The 23,528-nt window shown below is 39.0% G+C and overlaps 1 protein-coding gene across 1 annotated transcript in view; it reads left to right on the forward strand.

The window, feature by feature from the left end:
• LOC147425668 (uncharacterized) overlaps positions 1-23,528 on the forward strand; it is a 55,208-nt gene that overhangs the window by 11,272 nt on the left and 20,408 nt on the right. The window lies entirely within an intron of this gene.

A 23,528-nucleotide genomic window follows, 5' to 3' on the forward strand; every position in this document is an offset into this window, starting at 1 on the left:
ACACATGTCTTGCAAAAGGTCTAAGAAGGGTAGCACCAAGAAGAAATGGTTTGACATGGAATGTAGTCAAGCCCGATTGGATGCAATCAAAGACAAGGAAGTTTACTTGGAATGTTCACACACATACAAATCACTTGTTGAAAAGAAGAGGAGAAGGTGGGAAGTCGAAAAACAACTTCTTTTAGCACAAGAGAAAGCACATGCATGTGGCAAGTTTTGGCAAAATCTAAAAGGCAAGCGCGTTGAGAGCTTTGGTGACTTGACTCTTGAGGATATGTATATGCATTGTAAGAATCTCTATGAGCAACCCAATGTTGATAAGATGGAGTGTTGTAGCTCCCTTCCGTTTATGTCTCCTTTCTTTTCCATTGAAGATGTATGCCGCGCGCTTGAGAAACTTGCTACTCGCAAGGCAGGTGATCTTCAAGGTGTCAAGGCTGAAATGATTAAATGGACAAGCAAGAAAACACGATATTGGATATGCGATATGTTTAACCTTGCACTTCAGTATGGCATGCCTCATGATTGGAGTGCAAATTGGATCAAACCTTTGCACAAAGGAGGAGATGTAAACAATGTGAACAACTATTGCACTATAATGGTTGGTTCTTTAATGGCAAAGTTATTTGGATGTATCATGGAGATGAAGATAAGTGAATGGGCTGAAAAGAATGGCAAACGTGCACTTGGCCAAGCAGGTTTTCGAAAGCATCATAGCACTATTGATCACCTTGTCACTCTTCGAGTTCTTATGGAAGCGTCTCGATTGAAAGGAAAAAAGTTGTATTGTTGCTTTGTGGATTTCAAGAAAGCTTTTGACATGGTACCGCGAGGAAATCTTTGGAGACGTATGCAAAGCCTTCAAGTGCCGAGAGAATTTATGCATGCAGTCTTTCGCATCTACCAAAAAGTGATATGTCGATTACGTATGGGAGATGGAATTTCAGAATTTTTTGCAAGCACTATTGGTGTCAAACAAGGATGCCCACTTTCCCCAACCCTCTTTGGGCTACTCATTGATGAATTGGAATGCATGGTTCTTGACTTTATGCAGCAAGAAGGCATAGAAGAGGTTAAGATTGGAAATGCGGTGATCATGCTTTTGCTTTATGCCGATGATGTAGTGCTCTTGGCACATACCTTAGAAGATGCACAAAAGCTTATGAGTGTCTTGGAACGCTTTTGCCTACATAGCGGGCTGATCGTGAATGGATCTAAAACCAAGGTTATGCTTGTAAAGACCCTCAATGATGAAAATCCATGCATTGTATATAACAATGAGAAACTTGAAGTGGTAGATCACTTCAAGTACCTTAGCCTTGAGGTTCCATCCAATCATAAATGGAAGGATTGTGCAATGCGTCGCTTGAAAGCCGGAAAGAGGGCCTATTATGCATTTGAGAACATGTGCAATGCAGGAGAGATCAAGTGTTGGGCTCTCAAAAAGTACCTCTTTGACACATTGGTGACACTGGTGCTTCTTTATGGAGTGGAGGTGTGGGGTGGAAGCATCGAGAAGTCTACTTGGAAAGAGTTTGAGAATGTCCAAAAGCGTTTTCTCACCAACTTTCTCCAAGTCAAGACACAAACACCCTACATGCTCTTACTTCTTGATTCCAGATTGCTTCCCATTGAGGTCTTGGGCATGCAAAGGGTTGTGGAGTACATGCGTAAGACACAACGTAGCCCTTTGCATCGACTTCCTAGAATCGCATATGAAGCAAGTCAAATGGTTCAAAAGACATGCAAGAGCAAAATACTAAGTTCGGGGTGGATGCTTGATATCAAGAAATGGTTTGGAAGATGGGATGCATGTCACTTGGTCAAGGATGCGTCAATCGACTCCCAAGTTAATGAGGCCTTCTTACAACGCCAATGTATCACGGCTTGGGAGAAATCCGGAGGTTCTCGCTTCAGCCATTACACCACACACGTTGCCCCAAACTACAAATCTCTCTTCTTCTCGGAACGAGGTAACCGAACCCATTCCTACATCCTTGAGCCCATCCCATTGAGTGCGATCCGCACCATTGCCTCCATTCGTCTTAGCTCCCATTCTCTACGCTGCGAGACAGGACGTTGGGGCACTGGTGAGGAGTGTCATCGACTTTGCACCTTATGCCCTCGTCAAGTGCGAGAGAGTGAGTACCACACACTACTTGAGTGCTCAGCTTTTGACCACATTAGGTCCTCTTTTCCCCATATATTCAGCCATGATCTCTCCCTACATAACTTCCTCTCCCAACCACGATGTGGACTCTCTATTGCGACGCTCATTTCAGCCATTTTTGAGCATTGAGAGTCACTTATGAACTCCACTCACACCACGTGACATGTTCATTTGGTCCCATAGGTCATATTTGACCTCCCAGGACGATAATAGAACTATCTATCTATCTCTCTCCAAGATTGATACCTTAAAAGCCTTAATCTACTAATGGTAAACCCAAAGTGGGATTTGATTACAATTGTTGCCCATTAACAGAACTGCTAGAAAAATTCCCGAGCTTGTGAGAGATTAATCCTCCCAAAAATCCACCCGAGACAGTAAAAATCAACCTTGATTACACCTTAGTCGCCCATAGCCTTCTTTTGTGTCACGATAGAGAGCGAGAGCAGTCTCGATGCCAAGCTTTTTCTCCTATGCTTGCTCTTGCTTAGAGAGAGAGAGAGAGAGAGAGAGAGAGAGAGAGAGAGAGAGAGAGAGAGAGAGAGAGAGAGAGAGAGAGAGAGAGAGAGAGAGAGAGAGAGAGAGAGAGAGAGAGAGAGAGAGAGAGAGAGAGAGAGAGAGAGAGAGAGAGAGGGCCCAAACGAGCTTTCTTCTCCTTGCCACTCTTTCTTTGTGACCCTTATCACCCCTTCATAACCTTTCCTTCACAATACCCTCTCCTTACTTCGTATGCCTCTTGCATATGGCACATCTTTTGTGACATGGTAGCTAACAATTGGAACACTGTCAAATTAACTACAAGTGATACCAAATAGAGCACATAGGGCTGTAGAAGCTTTTTTGCTTCAGGGGTGACTTTTTCTGAGGTCCCCACAAACCAGTGCGATCGCACCTTGTTCTCCGCCTTGCTCAATAATGCTAGTCAATGCCATTCCCCTATTTTCCTCCCTTTACTTCACATTTATCAACCCTCACATCATTTGGGCGGCCTCCCTTGGGTGGCCATTGCAAGGCTTCAAGGTGCAAGCACTCGTGACAGCATTTGATGGAAGGACTTCCCTTCACTTCGGCACATTTGATTACATATCAACCAACACATCATCAACCATAGCATTTGCTATACACACATTCAAGGCATTGCCAAAGCACCGTATTTGGCATGTATATTGACTAAGGCATTGCTAAGCATAACATTAGTCTTCAATGGCTTCTATCTAGCATTATTATTAAACAATCCCATGCTCCCTTGCCGGCATTCCCCGCAACCAATGTGCTCCAAGAGACGCCTGTCTAAACTCAAAGCTCATCAAAAATTTTATGTGCTTTCGTAAAGGGCCCACAACTAACATACATCTCAACTAAGGCATTGCCAAACACCCTTGCCAGTGCCATGTGGGGCATATCCTTCAATAAACCCATTGCAAAGAAATGACATTTGAGATAGAAAGCTCATCAGAACTTAATGAGCTTTGTAAGGGCTTCACATTTAGCATACATATTGAACAAAGCATAGCCAAATACAACATTTGGCATTCATACTAGCCAAAGCATTGCCAATCATCACATTAGGCTTACATATCAACCACCCTAGTGCCAAGAAAACTCTATCAGTAAACCCCACTATCAATGAAATGCAAGAGATGACATTGCAAATAGGATGCTCCTCAAGCACTTATTGCTCTCTTACGTGAAACATATTTGGCATGCAAATCAACTAGGGCATTGCCGTGCACTACAAATGGATCACATATCTACCAAAGAATTTGTTGTCGAGCTCAATTATCGCCAACCAAGCATCACCAAATCACCACATTAGGCATATATCTCAACCACAGTAGTGCCAAGCACAACTCTATTATCATGCCAATTGAACAACCACTGTCAACAATCTGTTTGAAAGCTGATAACACCCAAGAATTGGTATCTTCTCTAAGTTTCCCCCTGTGGACACAGAGCATCATGACATCAACCCCCTCTAAATAAGCACATCCTTCAGAATGTGCCAACCATCGGTTTCATTAATTTGCATCATCAAGAGCTTCATCAGACACATCGTCTAATGTATATATATCATTATCATCCCTTGATCCTCGCTGATCTAAGACTTAATCCTCAAGATTGAACTCACCTTCCCATTTCTTGAATTCTTTGATCATTTTCCCCACAATAGACACTCTAAGCTCAGTGCCATCGAGCTCACATAATTTATATGCTACATTGTCATAAGCATGAAGTACAACATATGGTCCAAACCCCCATTTGACCATATTTCACATAACAAAGTATTGGTTTTCCAAGCTACTATCATAAACAAGTACCAAATCACCATCTTTGATAGCACAAGACCATAGACTATGCTGCTCATTAGTTGCTGCTTCATTCTTCAACCTTCCCTCCTTGAGCTTTGCTTTGGCTTGCTCAATATCTTCTTGACGGGCCTCTTAAGTTGGCAAGTACGTAAAGCAAAAGAATATTCTCTAGGCATACCTACTTCCCATGGCATTATATTCCAAGACATAACTTCTTCCTCTATGGCCTTATATAATGGGTTTCTATCCATGTATCAAGTCAAATGTCATAAAACCTGTAACAAAACTATGTGTAGTGCGATTAGCCCATAAAGAAAACGGTAGCAGGTTAGGCCAATCACCAATATGTCCTCGACATGCCTTTGCTAAATCCTTAACAATAGGGAAATGTCCTCTTTGAATTTTCCCATTACCTTCTGGATTGTATACTGTAGTGAGAGACAATTTGATGCCCAAACTAGCAAAGAACTCACAAGATTTATCTGCATCCAAATCTCCTCTATCAACAGTGACTTTACCAATGCAACCATACCTGGAAATTACATCTTTAAGAAAAAAATTCCACCCCAAACTTGTAAATATTGTACATAAAGCTCTCCCGTCAACCTGGTTAAGGAGATAATCTCTAGCAAGAACAATATACCTCATCTGCCAAACCCCCACTAGCATTGTAATCAGATCTACTACTCACTTGTACTGCATAGCTAATGGATAAGTGGAATGTAATCCATCTTGATGTCATACATTAGAATATTGTTGGCATACTAAAGAAGTCTCCACAAACTGAGCAATGTCTTTGTACATTCCCTACCACCAGTAGCAGTTATTGATTTTGACAAAAGTCTCTGATATCCTTCTGTGTCCAGCCCATAAACTTTCATGAAATTCTTTGATTACCTGTTGTTGTGGAATCGCTTTATCATAAACAACCCACTGCGGTACCCCTCCTGAATGCTATGATTGCTTCCATAAATGTTCATCTCTTAAAAAGTATCCATAAGCCTTTTTCTAGACCCTCTTGTAGTCTTGATCACTCCATCCCTCTTGCCTGGTAAGAGTGTTGAGGTGTGGCCTACCAAAAGCCATTCTCCATCATACATATCCTCAAAAAAGACTTCAAAACTACGAACAAGATTACCATAGCATGAATGTAAATGAGAATAGGTGTAGAACTTTAAGCCCTCATGATCACTGGTGGTAAGCATCTCCTGTTCATCTTCATACCTAGCCATTGAGAACATATCTACAATAGGGTTATGTCTGCTTGCAATATGACAAAACTCAGCATTAAGGGACTTAATAAAGAATATCCATTGCAACATTGCAATGTCCAAAGTAGAGCATTTTGCTATCATCCCTATCAATGGCAAAAAATATGTCTCTACTACAATTGAAGCACCTATGAAATATTCTTTGTCAAACCTCAAGGCAATAGCAACGTCCCAAAGTTCTCTCTCAACCTATGGGTAACCTCTTTGATGAGAATTAAACACTTTTGCCCCAAATTGGATTGCATACATGTGACCATCTTCATCATCTTGAACTATAGTCCACCCAATACCTATTGGGCTACTATCAATGGTTAAGATTAGTGGTTAAGATCATTGTCCTTCCACACTTATAATCAACCTTTCTCAAGATAAGAGCCTCAAGAAGCATCTTTTTCAATTCTCTGACGGCCTTCATATGAACTTCTTCCCATACAATACTTTACCCTTCCTTCGCAGTTGATAAAGAACCTCTACAACATGAGCAAAGTGTGGCAACCAAATAAGATACATATGCACCAAAAACCTTCAAACCTCAAGAATTGATGTGTATGTGTCTTTCATGTTTTGTATAGCTTCCACTTTAGTTGGAATTGATCGTTTCCATCTGAACCGCACATGTGCACCACAATCAAAACCCCTTTAGCACCAAAAATTGTTTTTTGCCCTGAAAGTGTCAAATTCACTTCCTCAATCTTGGTTAAAATAGCATCACAGGCGACAATATGTTGGGCAACAAAGTGTTGTCGACATCCTCTAAAATTTTATCTCATCTTTGAACCCTTCTTCACATCCCTTGATTGGCAAATCATCAATGAGAGGCATAGTAAACTGAGGAATAAAATCCCTCAACACCTTATTCGTGTCATTCATCATGTGAGCTACAAAGTTAGTAGCAACCTATGGTAGAGTTCACATCCTTACAAACCGAGAGCTGTATGCATTGTAGTAAGATCCTTGCTCTCTAAAGCAAGATAAAATTTATCATATCCTTTGTAAAGATCACCCATAGAGTAGATAGATATATCTACAAAAGATTCAACAAACTCATCGTTAATTGGACCTATACCAACATTGCGGATTTGTTACCTTATTGACCGGTTGCATGTCTTGAATGAACCTTAGGGTACCATTCTTGTTTGGAATAGTTAACCACCGATTAGAGTATGGTGCACATGATGGTTCCAAAATACCCATCTGTATCTTCTCATTGAGCAAATCAATGAGCTTTAGCAAGTGATCTTTGGTTATTGGGATAGGACATAAACTCCATAGCATGTGAGGGACTGTAAATATAGCCATAGGAGAAACAACATTTGGATTGACACACCCTTTTTCATATGGCCAAAAGCAAAGTCTTTACCATGATTTCCAAGAATCTCATAAAATCATTTAATATCCTCTTCAATAAGGAAATCATGTTCCTCAATCTTCTATTGCTTCAATGTCTCCTTAGAGAGTTTATGCCCAATGTTCTTTGGATATCTTCCTTATGGCAAAGTTGAAGCCACCGAACTCACCTTCTTTGCCATAGAGTTATATTTTTCCTCTACATGGACTTCAATCGATTAACCCAAATCCTCCTTTATATGTTTAAGTGCCTCATATACATCCAATCCTTCATACATGTCCATTGAATGCACTTTAACAATGTTAGCTCCACTTTGTAACCTGTATTGTTTGATCTCCTTTAGCTCTGACATATTATCCTCATGAGAAACCTCTTCACAAATTCCTAAAAAGGGAATCATCTAGTTCAAGCACATCACATCCATGCAATTCACTTTGAATACTTAAAACATATTGCTTTTCCCATCAAGATAGCTGATTATAATTCATGTAGGACGTTGAACCCTCAGATGTTAAACCCAGAAAAACTAAAGAGAGAGTCTCTCTTTGTGAGAGCTTCCCCTCCTTTGTACCACCATAGTCCAGCTTTATAGTGGAACCCCAAGAAAATCTTGTAAAAACATGTGTTCATTGAACTCTTTGTGTATCTTTGGCAATGGATGATCGTATAGGCTATCTTTGTTTTTTACACTATCAATACATGCAGTCAAAAACTGAATAGCCCTTCTACTATCCCTATTTCGGATCCTTGCATAGGTTAAGCCATCATCTATCTTTGTTTCCATGCACACAACTATAATGTCTGGCTTTCCCAATATGAGTGGATAGGAAGAAGGATCCTGTATAAAAAAGATTTGTGTATCTTAGACATCTCCAATAGTTACCTTTACATTTGCACATGCACCACAAAGATTTCCTAGAAGCATGTTGGTAGCTTGAATCCACAAACCTTGGTCCACATCAATAGGCCAGTTCCCCTTCTAATGCAAGCTCTTTTTCATAAGGTTGATTTATGAGCCATGGTCCACAAGTGCTAAGACTGGCTCTTCATATTAATGTCCCTAAGATTTACAATGGTTTTTTTTGTTTCTCTATCCCAATGAGTCCTAGAAAAGTGACTCTTGGGCACAATTTCCCCATATCCATCTTCATTAAAATGAACATGCCTTACCTCCGGTATAATTGGATTTGAAACCACCACAACCTTTGACTTTCCATCTTCCAATGCCTCTCCATAAGTATCCAAAATTGATTCAATGTGTTGAATTGATTAGCTCTTAGCTCCATCAAGTTCCTTCCCACTTGGTATCTTTTGTTCCCTCTTGATAATGTCTATAATCTCCTCATGAAACTCATGATTGGCAATACCCAAGGTGTCACCCAACGTGAGCTCCACCTTGCTACAGATCTATAGCCAACTCAATGTTATACTTTAGCTTATAAGAAGGTCCCTTGGGCTTACCTTTCTTCTTATCTTTTGATGCTTCTTCCATAACCACTTCCAGAGCAGGTTTGGGAGCAGGGCCCTCCTCTTGCTTACTGCTAGATCTTGTAGCTCTTGTTGATGTTCCTGCAGTATCTTTATCTCTTTTATGCTTCTCTTCTAGTATAAATTTGTTTACTTGAGACTTGCAATAAATGCATATACTAAAAGAGAATCCATTGGATCAACCCTCCCAATAGTTTCTTGAATGCCATCTTGGGGGGTGCACTATGTAGTCATGTTAATGTATAGCATGAGTTCAAAAGGAGGGGTTTTAAAATGCAAACATTTTAGGCAAATTAACAGAGATACACTAAAATAAGGGGGTTTTATGTTCAATCTTGGAAAAAAAATCATAAAATAAGGGATCATTTTATTGATTCAGACATGTTAAAAGAGGGGTTTTTTTAATACCCCGCAAACGCACGTTGTTATATGAGGGGTACTGAATGGTGAACCCCCCGAGAATGCCATTCTCAGCTTGGCATAGTTTGCTATGACACACCTTGAAAACTTGAAAATCACATTTTTCTTGTAAGCTTTATCAAAATCTTCACAGTTTGTGTTCATGATGTTTAATATTGCACCATATGCAGCGTCATCCCAATCGTTGCATGGAGGACATTGCCTAGGCTCTCAAGTGGAATGCTTTGTCCTTACCCCTTCAAGTTTTATTGCTTTTAGTTTCAAATATATAATTTTGTATATCTTTGATTAGCTCATCAAGAACCAAATCCTCTAATTTTTTTTCCTAGAGGTTGAATTCTCCTTAATTTATTCCTTAGTTGTCTCCATGGAATTGACCACAATCAGCTTATCCACCCTCATTTGTTGCTTCACAATCATGTTGACTACTTCAAAAACCAGCTTCCAATCAAACGATAAGCCCAATTCACCTATTGAATCTTCAAGTAGGTACACCAAGCTCTTTTGAAGTCGTGGATCAGTAGCTTGGACAAATAGTTCCACCCGTTCCGGTTTCTCAATGACCGCTGCTTTCTTATAGATATCTGCTGAATTTTTTCTTCAAATTCTCATAGCAGTTCTTGTGCAAACAATGTGCAAGCCCCGGTGGTAGCATTTGACAGAAGGCCTTCCGGTTAAAATTGCGTGCAACTTCCTTGTGCCACAACCATAATGGGCATACCCTACAATCAACGGTTTCCAATGGATGACATTTTGAACTAAAGTGTCATCAAGGACTTTATGTGCTTCCCTAAGAGCACCACATTTGGTTACGTATTAACCAACACATCGCCATCCAAAGAATGTTTTGTACACACCAATCATAGCATTGCCAAAGCATCGTATTTGGCATGTATATCGACTAAGGTATTGCTAAGCATAAGTTTTGGCTCCAATGGTTTCTGTCTAGCATTAGTATAAAACAATCCAAAGCTCCCTTGCCACAATTATCTTGGGCATTACCCACAACCAATGTGCACCAAGTGATGAACTTCTGAATTGAAAGCTCGTCAAGAATTTTATGCGCTTTCATAAGGGCACCACATTTGACATACATCTCAACTAAGGCATTGCCAAGCACCCTTGCTAGTGCCATGTTGGGCATATCCTTCAATGAACCCATTGCTAGAGACAAAATTCTCATTAAGAACTTAATGTGCTTTTAGCATAGAACAAAGCATAGCCAAATACAACATTTGGCATTTATACTAGGCGAAGCATTGCCAATTGTCACATTAGGCTTACATATCAACCAATTTAGTGCCGAGTAGAACTCTAGCAGCATACCCTGTTATCAATGCACTACAAGAGATGACATTCCAAACAAGATTCTCCTCAAGAACTTGTTGCTCTCTTAAGTGCAACATATTTGGCATGCATATCAACTAGGGCATTTCCCAACACTACATTTGGCTTACATATCTACCAAAGCATTCCTACCGAGCTCAAGCATTGCCAACCAAGAATCACAAAATCACCACATTAGGTAGATATCTTGACCACGGTAGTGCCGAGCACAACTCTATTAGCAATGTGATTTTATTTTGTTTCATTGATGATGAAAGCCATATTGAATGAGTGAAATCTAGACAGTTGTATTGATTGAAAAGGTGATTGTTTTCAAGGATTGCAGGCGTCACCTTTTTTATATCTTTCTTAATATCAATCTGTTTTTCTACACAACATTGGCTCTTCTCTCATTGGAGGAGCTCTTTTTCCTCTCTTATAAAAGGCCCTCCATAAGACCTCCAAAATCTTGAAATTATTGATCTGCATGTAAAGAAGCGCTTGATGCGAGGAAAAAAACAGAAAAATTATTGCATACCATTAGCAATACTTTTTTACCTTAAAGATCTTTTCAATATCCATTTGCTTCACACTCATGAAATTTCTCCATGTCTACATACTCACCTCTAAACAGAGTACAATCATTAGGGCAAGCATGAATCAAATTATACTTCATTCCTTGATTTTGTAGGACCTTTTTTGCATGATATCTTGAGGATAGAATCACATTACAAGTTGACAATATGTGGTCTTTAAGTAGCCTACATATACAGAATAATCAAAGAGCTTGTTAAAAAGAAATTGTCATCACATAATTATAGTTAGCACAGTGTGAACACTCAATTGAAAATTTTCGTAACACTCATGTCACTCCAACCAAACAGTGCTTACATGTTGAGAAAAACCAATGGAATCTTCATTTTGGAAACTCTAGCTCCTAGATTATACAACAATGTGTCAGATTCACGTTCCATATCGTCATAAACAAGCCATTCCCAGTCCACCATTATTTTAATCATTTCATCAATTTTTAGGTTATATATCTCTTGGTTAGAGTTTTATTGTATGCATCTCTTGGTACATGATATTGTCCATCATCCAAGTCCTACAGAATTGGGACTTACAATTTTTTGTCCGAAGTAAGTCCAATTATAAGTGTAAAACATGTATTCTATTACTCCTACTTACTCACAAATTGTAACTGACAATAATTTGATCTATAATTGATGGACTGAACTCGCCACGTTTGCAGACATGTTGTTTTGCAACAAACAATGTTGGATGCATAGCCTATTTGGATCGATGACAAGGATATGAAAGCCTAGCCAAGAGATACACATCTTGATTGGATGGTCCCACACCAGTATTGCTACTCATATTGCCTGTGAACACAATTGTAAACATAAAGTTAATTTCAAAACTTAACTTGACTTGAAAATCAGTACAATAGGAACGAACATCAAAAGATACAAATAACACTTCACAAACGGCTAATAGTAACATCCATGGCTTTCCCTTGTCCCAATTGATGATTTGAGCAAGCTATATGAAAAGGGACAAACACAAAAGGGCAAGCCATTTTTGAAGTCCGATTGTGTTTCCATGAGAAAAAATGCCGACAAACTTCAAAAATGGCTTATGTGCTTCCCATTTGTTCTTGCCAACTTTTTAACATGACTTACCCTTGTCTCTACAATGAGTTGGGCAAGCTGTATCCAAAACAAAAAAATACAAACAGTAAGAGCGTAAGCTGAATCTAAAGTCTGTTTGCATTTCCATGAGAAAAAAAACAACCAAACCTTCAGAAACACGTTGACCTTTTGTTGTTTTTGCTTGCCGCTTTGCACACGCTTTTGCACTTTCCTATTGATGGAGCAATCCATATGCAAAGCAGCAAGTAGGAACAACTATTTTTGGAGTTTTTTTGCGTTTTTAATCTTAAAATTGCAAACGGATTTTAGAACTGGATTTCCCTCTTGCAATTTTCTCTCGCCGCTTCATATATGGCTAACCCTCTTGCTACTTTTTGGTTTGAGTCATAAGTGTTCTTGTTAGCACAAAGGACAAGAGAGCAAGCTGATTTTGAAGTCCTCTTTATATAAGGCTAGCCCTCTTGATGTTTGTTGGTTTGAGCCATAAGTGTTCTTGTTAGCACAAACAAAAAAAGCGCAAGCTGGTTCTGGATTCCATTTGCATTTTCTCTAAAAAGCAAAAATAGATTCTAGAAACAACTTTTGCAATCACCATTTTTTCTTGTCGCTTTGCGCATAGCTTATGCTTTCCTTTGCACATGGCTTATCAAATTTCCAATTGATGGTTTGGGCAAGCCATATTTCAAGTGGAAATAAAAAATTGAAAGAGAGCAAGCCATTTATGGACGTCATTTTTGTTTTTTCTCTTAAAAACGAAAACGAACTTCACAAACAGCTTGCCTTCTTGCAGTGTTTTCTTGCTACTTCATATATGGCTAGCCTCTTGCCATCTCGGGGAGTCCACTATGTAAAAATTTCATATAGCATGTGCAAACAAGAGGTATTTAAACAATATTCCCTTACTTGTATAATTTCAAGTATTATATGTACCCCTTATGTACGCATTTTTGTAAAAAAACTAGCAAAAATTTCCACTTTTTGAATTAAAAAACCCTATCTGGAAGTACATTTTTTTATAAATGTACATAATTATAAATAAATTATTTTGTTTGCACATGCTATCTTACATAGTTCCTAGTGGATGCCCCGAGCTTGCCATTTGTTGGATTGGGAACCCAATAAGTGTTCTTGTTAGCACAAATAGCAAGAGAGTTAGCGGTTTTTGCAATCGATTTGTGGTTTTTCTCTTTAAAATAAAAATAGATCTCAAAATGGATTTCTCTCTTTCTGTTTGTGCTTATGCTCAACATACTGCTTGCTCACTTACCCTAAGTAGACTAAAATAGCCAAACCAATGTGGCACTAAGCCACTTTAGAGCGGCCAACCCAAAGCGGTTTTACACGGCCAACTCCTAGACAACCAAACCAAAAGCTACTAACCCTAACTAGCTAGCTATAAGTAGATTGAAACAACAAAACAAATGTGACCCCAAGCCAATTTAGAATGGACAACCCTAAGCAGCTTTACACATCCAACCCTAAATAGATTCATTACTGCTACTAATGGCCAAATTAAAGGCCATTAATCCTAATCAATTAAATCTAAGCGGCCTAAAATAGTCAAAACAACATCATCATAATTTGGTTAAGAACAATCAATCCTAAGCGACTTTACACATTCAACCCTAATTGGTTTTACCAAAATTTTCCAAACCTAAGTAGCTAGCCCTAGACATACTGAAACGGCTAAACCAATGTAGATTTAAGCCAGTCTAAGAGACTTTACATAGCTAGCCTTAAACATCAAACCAAAAGCCTCTAATCCTAAGTAGAATGAAACAAAAAAACAATGCGGCCTAAGCCGGTTTAGAATGCCTAATCCTAAGGAGATCTACATGGCTAACCTTAAATGGCCAAACCAAAAGTCGCTTACCATAAGCGATTAGCTCCAAATGGACGGAAATGGCCAAACCAATATGCCCCTAAACGTATTTAGAGCGGCCACCTCTAGGCGGCTTCACAAAACCAACCCTAGGCGGCTTCACACAACCAACCCTAAGTAGCTTTACATGGCCAACTCCTAACAGTAAAACCATAAGCTACTAACTCTAAGCGAATAGCCCTAAGCAGATTCAAATGGCCAAACCAATTCTAAGCCGGTTTAGAACGGCTAATCCTAAGTGGCTTTACATGGCCAACTCCAACGGCCAAATCATAATCCATAAACCCTAGGCAGTTAGTCCTGAGTGGATTGAAATGGCCAAATCAATTTAGAGCGACCAACACTAAGCTTCTTTACAATGTCAACCCTAAGAAGCTTTACACAATCACCTCTTAGTGGCCAAACCATAAGTTACTAACACTAGGCAGCTATTTCTAAGTGGACTAAAATGGTCAAACCCTCGGGGGGTTAACCTCTTAAACATGTAAGTTACCATGTGAGTTCAAATGAATGGATTTTTTAATCGCCAAAAGTTAAAATATTAACAAGATTATAATAACAAAAGGGGGTTTTAATGGATTTTTAGAGAAAAACTTGTAGATTTTTAAAGAGAAAGGAGCCATTTTATTACCCTAAGCATGCAAGCAAAGGGTTTTTTAAAATACCCCTTGTACGCATGCTATATGAATAGTTTCTTAAAGGTGAACCCCTCGAAGTCAAACCATCATGGCTCTAAGCCAATTAAGAGCAACCAATCCTAAGTAGCTTTACACATCCAACACAAGCGGCTTTACATAGTAGTTTGTTGCATGGGACTACTATATAGAAAATGACTCATACTGATCTCAGCCTTTGGATTCTTAATCTTTTCCAGGAACATACTGAACAGTTTTTGAGAGACATATGTAGGGCTTCTCTTGAGATGATCGCCTTTTGCCAACAAGTTTATACGCTAGATGGCATTCTAGTGCATCAATCAGGACTCCTTATCCATTGATATTTCACTTCTTCTTACCTAGAGCTTTCTCTTTTAGAATATGGATGATTTCATCAGTAGTGCATGGTGTGCACTAAGTGAAAAATGGCAAAATACCAGACATGGAAAAGTGATGTCTCCGTAGTCTGCATTGGTCGGCCATGAATCTCAGCAATGACTGTGTCAAGATTTAATGTGTCCACAACTTGCTACATGATCTCTGATCAAAATTTACCTTCGTGGCTTTCAATCCCACTTCCATGCTCTAGAGCTTGAGAAGCTCCTTTTCCTCTGGCTAGAAATCATATCTACCTATTTTATGATGTGCCACCGAGAATGAGGTTTTTGCAACTAGACTAAGAAGTGCTTGAATTAATTTAGCTTTCTCATCCAAAGTCATTTTCTTTTTCTTTGACATAGACTGCTTCTATTTTCCCATACTCTGTGAACAGTCTTTAGTGGAGAGAGAATACTCACTTATTGCAGTTGGTGAGTCCAAGCAGGAGCACTTCAGCACTTCAGGTCAGCGAAGATGAAGGTTACTATGTAGACGATGATGCCACAGTTGATGGCTAAGAAAGCTCTACATGCCAAGGAGAAGGACATACAAGTCATTAAGGGTAAAGTGATGGATTACACACTCTTTGCATAGTTACACGCACTCACGCCATGAATGTTGCACTCCTTTCCTGCCTCGATTTACGCCCACGGCCTGTGATGTGGCGTTCATACAATGGTTGGTCCTTTTAATCATTACTAGAAAGATTCTACTAATGATTAGGCCATTTATATTATGTGAGTGATGGTTATGCTTTTCAAAATCCATTGGTGGTTTTGGAGTCTAAACCTAAACTAGGACCATACCCAAGCAATCTAATGGTTCCTGAAAATATATCCCTTCTACCTCAACTAGTTAGACATGGAATAGATTCAAAGTTTCATCATCTGATTTTGAACCAACTTCCTGAATTGGTGTTGTTGGAGCTTCATTTGATCTCACATAGTACGGTTTAATCTTGGCTCCATTGTAGATCCGTGGAAGTAGTAGATCTGATAAATTCTTTGAACCTTACTGTGACATTTGAGAAACCCAAATCTAATTCATAGGGACCTGACCATGAAACTTTTAGATTAGGTTTCTTCAGGACTAGCTTGGATTGATATATAAACACTAATTCTTCATTCTTGAACTCTCTGACTTTGATCTTAATATCATGCCAAAGTGTTTTCCTCTCTATGAAACCGCTTCTTACTCTAGCATGGCTCTCCGTCTGATCTCATCCAGCCTCAGTAACTCATCTAGCCATTGCTTTAGATTTTCATTGAACTCCATACCATGCTCAATTGCTAATTTGATATTGGGAATGGAAAATTCCATAGGTACCATTGTGTGGCATAAACCATCTTGAAAGGTGTCATTCAAGTGGTCGCCTTATGAGTAGTTTGATACATCCATAATACAGTCTAGAGTTTTTCACCCTAGGTATGAGGCTCCTTTTACAAAATCTTTGTCAGTATATTTCTATGGTTTTGTTATTGCTTTTAACTTTTCCATTGCATCGAGGATAATATGGAGTTGATGTCATGTGTTGTATCAAGAAAATGTCAGTTAGTATCTAGATGGTTTCATTAATGAAATGGGTTCCCTGATCTATCACAATGTTTATCAAAAAACTGAATCTGCAAATGACATGTTCCTAAAGAAACATGTTGTAGTTGTAGACTTTGCAAATTTATTTGGTAATGTCTTAGCCCACTTGCTCACATAACACGTAGTCATCACAATATACTTGTTCTTTTGAGACGTGACCTTCTTGAACGGCCCAATGAAATCCTATCCCCATTTCATGAATACTCCCTATTACCATACATATCTAGTACTCATTTGTGTGAACACACTTAGGACCGTCATTGGGGCATTTTTTCCCTCACTAGGAGGTTGTTCCCCCCATGCATTGTATGCATGCCTATCACTCTAGGGCTAACTTATCTTTCGTTGATACATTCATAAATATACTCTTTGTTGTGTGCCTTGAGCTTCTTCATCTTCTCCAAGTTGTGTGTGTTTCCCTGCATCCCTATTTCCATCAGTTGGTATTAGAGCTAATTGTGTCCCCTCAAGCATAGTCATGAGGATCACCAACACCCCTCTGCTCACTATGCTTTGGATGAGTTTGGTGAGCATCAATAGGTCTACTCGAAATTTTGATATGGGCTCATTTTGGCCTTCGTTCCCACTATAGGGAGTAGTATGTAAGCAATTTTGTCCTTTTGTGCATAATTTTTGTTAGTCCAATTTTTTGTAGAATAGGTCCCTTATAGTCTTCTTTGGGTTGTGCTATATAGCATGTGCTAGTCCCACTCTATTTTGCCTCTTTTTGGGTAGTTTTAGTTTTCACATTAGGACAAATCACTATCCATGGTTGACAACAACATGAATGTTTTGAAGATGTTTGCTGTTGAGGATAAATTGGATGGGGGCAACTGCCCACCAATGTGGGCTTGCATGATGGAGCATTTTCTTGTGTCAATAGGCATTTGGAATGTAATACATGGCATTGATGTACATCTACATTTTGTGAATACAAACTCTGTTGAGGATATTTCACGTTTTGGTGGCAGGACTATTGCTGCTAGATTGTCTTGCATATAGTTGAGCAATCTTGCTGAGATGTTAGAGGTACGTAGGTAATGCATTGAGTCTAGTATCTATGAAGCGCACTATCACTCCTCATATTTGTTTAGATAAATTTGCAAAATCGGCTTGGGATATTCTGGCTGGTCTTTATATGAGTCGAAATGAGGCTAAAATTTCATTGCTACATAAAGAGTTGAAATCGAAGATTATGTATGAGGAATATGAAATGGACACTTTCCATAATAGTATCAATAATATTAATGAGAAACTCATTTTTGTAGGCAAAGTCAGTTTTGACAATTCACTTGTATAGACTATTATTCATGCATTGCCAGATTCTTCCTAGACTTTTGCTACTACCTGGAAACTTATGATCCAAGTAAATCCTGATGTTATCAAGTTTGATGCATTATGCACATTGCTATTCCAAGTCACTTTTAAGAAAGAAGAGGGTTAAACAACGTGAAGTTAAACAGGCTTTTGTCACTGCTCAAAGAAAAGGTGGTAACATTAATGTAGCCACTTCTCACGGTTCTTCACCGAGTGGTAAATTACATGTTCTTAATGCTTCTACTAACAACACGTCATCAAGGAATTCTTGTGGAAAGGGATAAAAGAAGATGTGTTTCCATTATTGCAAGGCTAATGATCACTTGATTAAGAAATGCTCTAAAATTGACAGCAACAGAGCCCAAGAAAAAACATTCTAATTTCACTGCGTGGAGCTATAGAATCTTCTACGAAAGGAAATTGTGATGCTTATGTAGATGCAAAATGGGTATTTAGTGTAGTGTGCACCTATGATCCTTCTGTTCGTGATGCATGTATGTCAGTTGTTGCACATTCACATGTGTGATAGTTTGATATTGGTGGTGCTACAAAGCAGATTATCTCTCATCATGGATTGTTTACCTCTCTGGAGGTTGTCCCTCATGGGAATACAATCATTTGTGTCAACAATGTCTCTTATCCAATCAAGGGAGTTGGAGTCAGAGTTGGAAGATCTCTCTTTCAACTGGCTATCCTCACAATGCTTCTGCACTAGCTTCCTTCGTATGGCAGTTGGATCACTTTGTGATGGATTTTTTGATGGCTCTTTAGTCTCGTCCTTCCCCAATTCAATAGCTAGTTCTAGCTTTGGTCAAGTCTGATTTGATTCACCACATCTCCTCAGCAAGTCTCTCAACTGTAGCTATCATACAATCATCTAGTCCATCTCCCTAGCCAGTCTCTCAACTGCAGTTGTCATAATAATCATCTAGTCCATGTGGTACATTATCTTCAATAGGTTTCCTAAATTGGATTTCTAGAATTCTTGAACATTTTGGCTACTCTGGCATCTTCTTTGCCAGGTCCTCTCTGATCTTTTAACTGCCAAATCCCTTTTCTCCTATCATTCATCCAATATCTTCACCTTTCCTTTCCCCTTCTAGGGAGCCCTCTATTCCTCCCATTTCTTCATTTCAACACCTTGCTTTACCACTTTCTCATTTTCATCTATAATTTCTTTGATCACCACCCCTTGTCTTACGATGACCACTCTCACTGGTGGTATTGGTTTTGGTGGATTCTACTCAGCTCCTTTTGGTTTTGCATTATCTAGGCACTGAGCTACAAAATGGGATATTTCTCAGAGGTGTATCAATCAAAATCTATCTTCTCAGAGTTAGCGCTACCTCTGCCATTCTTTCCCTAATATCTCCCTCTACCACCTCCAGTACTGGTACTAGCCTCATTTTCCTTAGAAGCAACTGCTCCATCTTTCTTCACCATTTCTGGATTGTTTAGGGAAATATGGACAAATCCTTTTCCTTCTTAAATTGGTAGATTCTAATTCTGCAATGATTCCAAAAATGGTCGTACGCTTTAAGAATATGAACATTGACTACACTCTGACCTGTGATCCCTGGATCTGCACTTTGAACGCCAAGTCTTGAGTTTGTTGACTGAGGGTCTAGTCTTTATCGTTTCAGCAATTTGTTTGGACATCTTCTCCAGTTTCTTCATTCAAGATCCCTTCTTCTTCACCTTAGTCTTATCATCTAAGTCGTTATCAGATGATCTGGAACTTATGTGGACTTAGACTCCTCAGTTGTCATCTTAGTATCACTAGAATTTTATCTACTCTTGTGACCTTTCTCCCTTTTTTTCTTGTTGTTCAAGTTTTTGAACACACTGCACCAGATCATTGAATTTTCACATTGGGGCTACAACATCTTATTCCTTAAGTTTTTTCTTTTGAATCCACTAAGGAACAAAGACCTCATTCATTTTTTAAATGGGGGTTCATGTAGTTATATGATTAGTTCTTGAATCTCCTCAACATAGCTCTGAACTGACAATTTACCTTGTTTTATCCTGTCAAGTTCACATAAGATGTCTTCTTCCCCTCTGTTATTTGAATATTCAAGGCCAAATGCTTTGATTAGTTTATTGTATGTTTTAATTTGGCACATAGGGTAATGATAGTACCGTTTTTTGAGTTGCATCCTTCACTATCTAGGGAAAGCACTCTCTCCATTCGTCTTTACCAATATAATTGAGCTCATCATATTGTTTGAAGGCTTAAATGTGGACATATGGCTCGTCTTTCTTCCCCCTTTAAACATTACAAAGGCAATCGTCAAGCCAGTGGATCTCTCATGATGCTTGGATTTCTCTTTTGATAGTGACTTGTGTTCCCTGGTTCTTCTATTGCTATAGTGATCAATATCTGTTTCCCACTTGTTGTTATCATCTATTTCACTCACAATATGTGGGTCTTGCTTCCACTTCGACTTCCTATGGACTGATTTGTAACTCCTTCTATTCTGGTTACTTTCATTAGGTTGCTTTCTTTTTTTTCCCTTGTCTTTAGTCTAAGACCCACCAGACCAAGAGTGTCTCTCTATTCTCTCTAATTGCATCCTCCTACACTGATGAGAATGTTGCGACTCCTCTAGCTCCTTAGTATTTCGTCGATCTAGATTGACATTTGTCTCATTCATAGGCTTGGTATAAGTGTAAAATCCCCGCTCTAACTCCTCCAGGATGGAGCTTACCCAATCTGGATCCTCCAAAAATCTGGTTGTAGGTCTTTGGCCACGAGCAACTCGTTTGGGCAGCATGAATGAAATAAGCTAACCCAAAAAACCCAACTGGGAGATAAAGATTCTTTGTCAAGAGAAATTTAGCTCACCACCATGATTGCTAAAATGGAATGAGGTAGTCACTATTGATAGCTGTTCTAGCTTGAGTTAGTAGAGTTAGTTAAACCAATTGAGGCCATTAGACTTCAGACAGTAGATCAAATAAGACAAAATTGGAATGAAAATGAGTAACAAATACTAGAACTGGAATTTGAATGCATATTCAAATAAGTAAAATTATAGAAGTGTACAATAGCATGAGCCAAAAGATGCTCTAAGATTAATGACAAAAGTGTACCAGAGCACACGAGCTCCAAGAATGACACTAGAAAATAGACTCTCTGATAGTAGATCATGTCAATATAGTAGGGGGGCCTATTTATAGCTTCCAAACAAGGCCTTTGACAACTATCCACTGTGTAGTTATCATAGTATTTGGGCGCGATACTTACCAGTCCCACTACTAGTGTGACTTTTTGACTAGGGTTGTTTCCACTGTCTACAACACGAGTGTCCATTAGTGGTTTTTTCCCTAGCCTTTAGGTTTGACATCTCATGCATATCTTGGTTGAGCAAGAAGTAGCATACATGAGCATCCACTTTTAGTTGTGAGGATTCAAGTGAGGCTGAGTGCATGGGAGCTATCACAAGTACTATGGTTAGGTGCGTTCAGCTTAGATACCTTTTGACTTACTTGGATGTTGGACAACAACCTACCACCAAACCTACCACCATGATCTACATTCAAAATCAGAGTGCTCTGGTGTTCTAAGACACTAGTTCTTCATGCTTTCACAAAGCACAAATGAGGTATATTATCGGTGTTTCAAGGAGAGACTCTATGCATGAGAGCTCACCTTGGCTTATGTGCCTATGCAGGACACACCTACTAATATTTTGCAAAGTCTTTGGCTCATAAGAAAATAAGCGTTTTTTGCAAAGCTTTGAGCTTACTCCCCTCCATGGACTGATCATATAGGATATGGCACTTCCCTATATATGATTGATAGCTAATGCTCACCGCATCTTGGAAAACATCTATTTCAATAAGGTAGCACTTCTAGCATGGGTGTGAACATCAAGATTAATGATGCAAAATCACTAATTTCTCTCTATCTATAGGGAGAGCATGAGATTTTATTTTATCCATCAATATATTTCCCACTACTATTGCAACTGCTTTTGCAATGTCTAATTGTAGAAAAACCAAGCTTTATTGCGTCTCTTTGCTTTATCACTATCAAAATGAATAGCTAGCATATCATCATTGAAAGATCTTCCCTGAAGGACACCAGTTGGTTTTTGAGCACTCTCTCTAAGCAAGGGAAGGATTCTCTAAGCTATCACTTTGCCATATGATTTAAACAAAATACCGTTGAAGTCCTAGGTAGGAATCAAGTGCCTTCTTTCAAGTGAGGAGCCAGATAATGACACAACCAAATCTAATTAATAAGTAGAGTCTCTAGTGGCTTGAAAACATCCAAAATATGTACCTTCACATGTGGCACACTAGCTAGAGGCTAGAGTCCAAAACAATCATTTGTCATTCATACATGGACATTGTGGTTATGCAAAGTATTGAGAGTAGACGAGACTAACTTGGTTTCTTGTGATTGATTTGTAGGCTATAGGATTGCTCGAAGTGGCATATAGTATCGTATTTTGACATGAATCATCGTGTCAATGACTTAATGAGTGACCGTTGAGGGGATAATCTTCAAAGCTTCATGCTAATTGCTAAATTACGCAAATCAGGTTTTTCGCTAGAAACTTGTGATGAAGGTAAGTTGTAGACTTTGAAGCTAGCTGCTTCAGAATCTTCTTTCAATTATGGTAAGGGTTTCATAGGCTTCCTCCAAGTACATAAGAATGCAAATGAACACACTCTTTGGAGTCACACCCTCTTTGATTTCTCTACGCATGTAACCACTTATGAAAATAAAGAATTTGACTCCATGTGTACCCGGCCTGTATGTATGAGAGGCATGAGGCAATGATGTGTTGTCTCTACAATTATGGTGGCTTGGGTGTGTAGACTCAATACCTCAAATAAGTTAGAGCTGGGTCTCACTATGCATTGAGGGTATTAGTAGAATTATGAAAATGTTACTCAAATGTGGTCATGCAATGTCTTTTTCAATTTAGTGGAACGCAAGAGACAAGCCCCTTAAGATGCGTAAAATTACTAATCCTCTCTTTGGGCTTGGTAGTAGGAGGTTTGGGAAGGGCCTCACTATCCACTGAAATTTAAAGCTTGCCTTGGAGGATGCAAGATCCAAATCATGTGTGCCTCTTTTCCAATTTTTTGAGAGATCCCCAAAAATCTCTTCAAAAATACTACATGAAGTACTACATGAAAATAAATATTGCTAATTCTACTAGTCAAAGGGGGCTTGGCTCTTAGCATTTTGATGGAAGAGTAAAATCATGGAAATTTTTGCGAAGCACATGAAATCTATATATATTTCTCCATATTTTTACCAGTAATTGTCGTGCTTTGACGTTTGTGTGTGTCGGAAGCTATCTTCTGGTCCTCTCTCTCTCTCTCTCTCTCTCTCTCTCTCTCTCGTACCACCATGTTGTCACATGTTGTGAGGCCGGTCAAAAGCAACTCTAGATGGCAAGGTGCCAAGGACAAAACACTGTGAAATTGTGAAATTGTGAATGCATGCTAAAACTGTACGTATAATTAAAATGGTACATCACCTACCGGCTACGTGATAAAAGGCAGCAGTGAGCAGTGGATAGGATACAATCCGCGTGCTGAATTTTTGTATATTTGACTGGTAGCTGCCAGGCTAGATCATGAGGAATGGGACAGCAGTGCAGTGCATGAGACAGAGCAGGGAGCCTATCAATTCCTGATTCCTGTGTATAAAATACTATTGTTTTTTTTTTAATGCTTGCTGGGGTGGACCGT

This window comes from Adiantum capillus-veneris, chromosome 25, assembly GCF_014529385.1.
Source record: "Adiantum capillus-veneris isolate H3 chromosome 25, ASM1452938v2, whole genome shotgun sequence".
Classification (NCBI taxonomy): Eukaryota; Viridiplantae; Streptophyta; class Polypodiopsida; order Polypodiales; family Pteridaceae; genus Adiantum; species Adiantum capillus-veneris.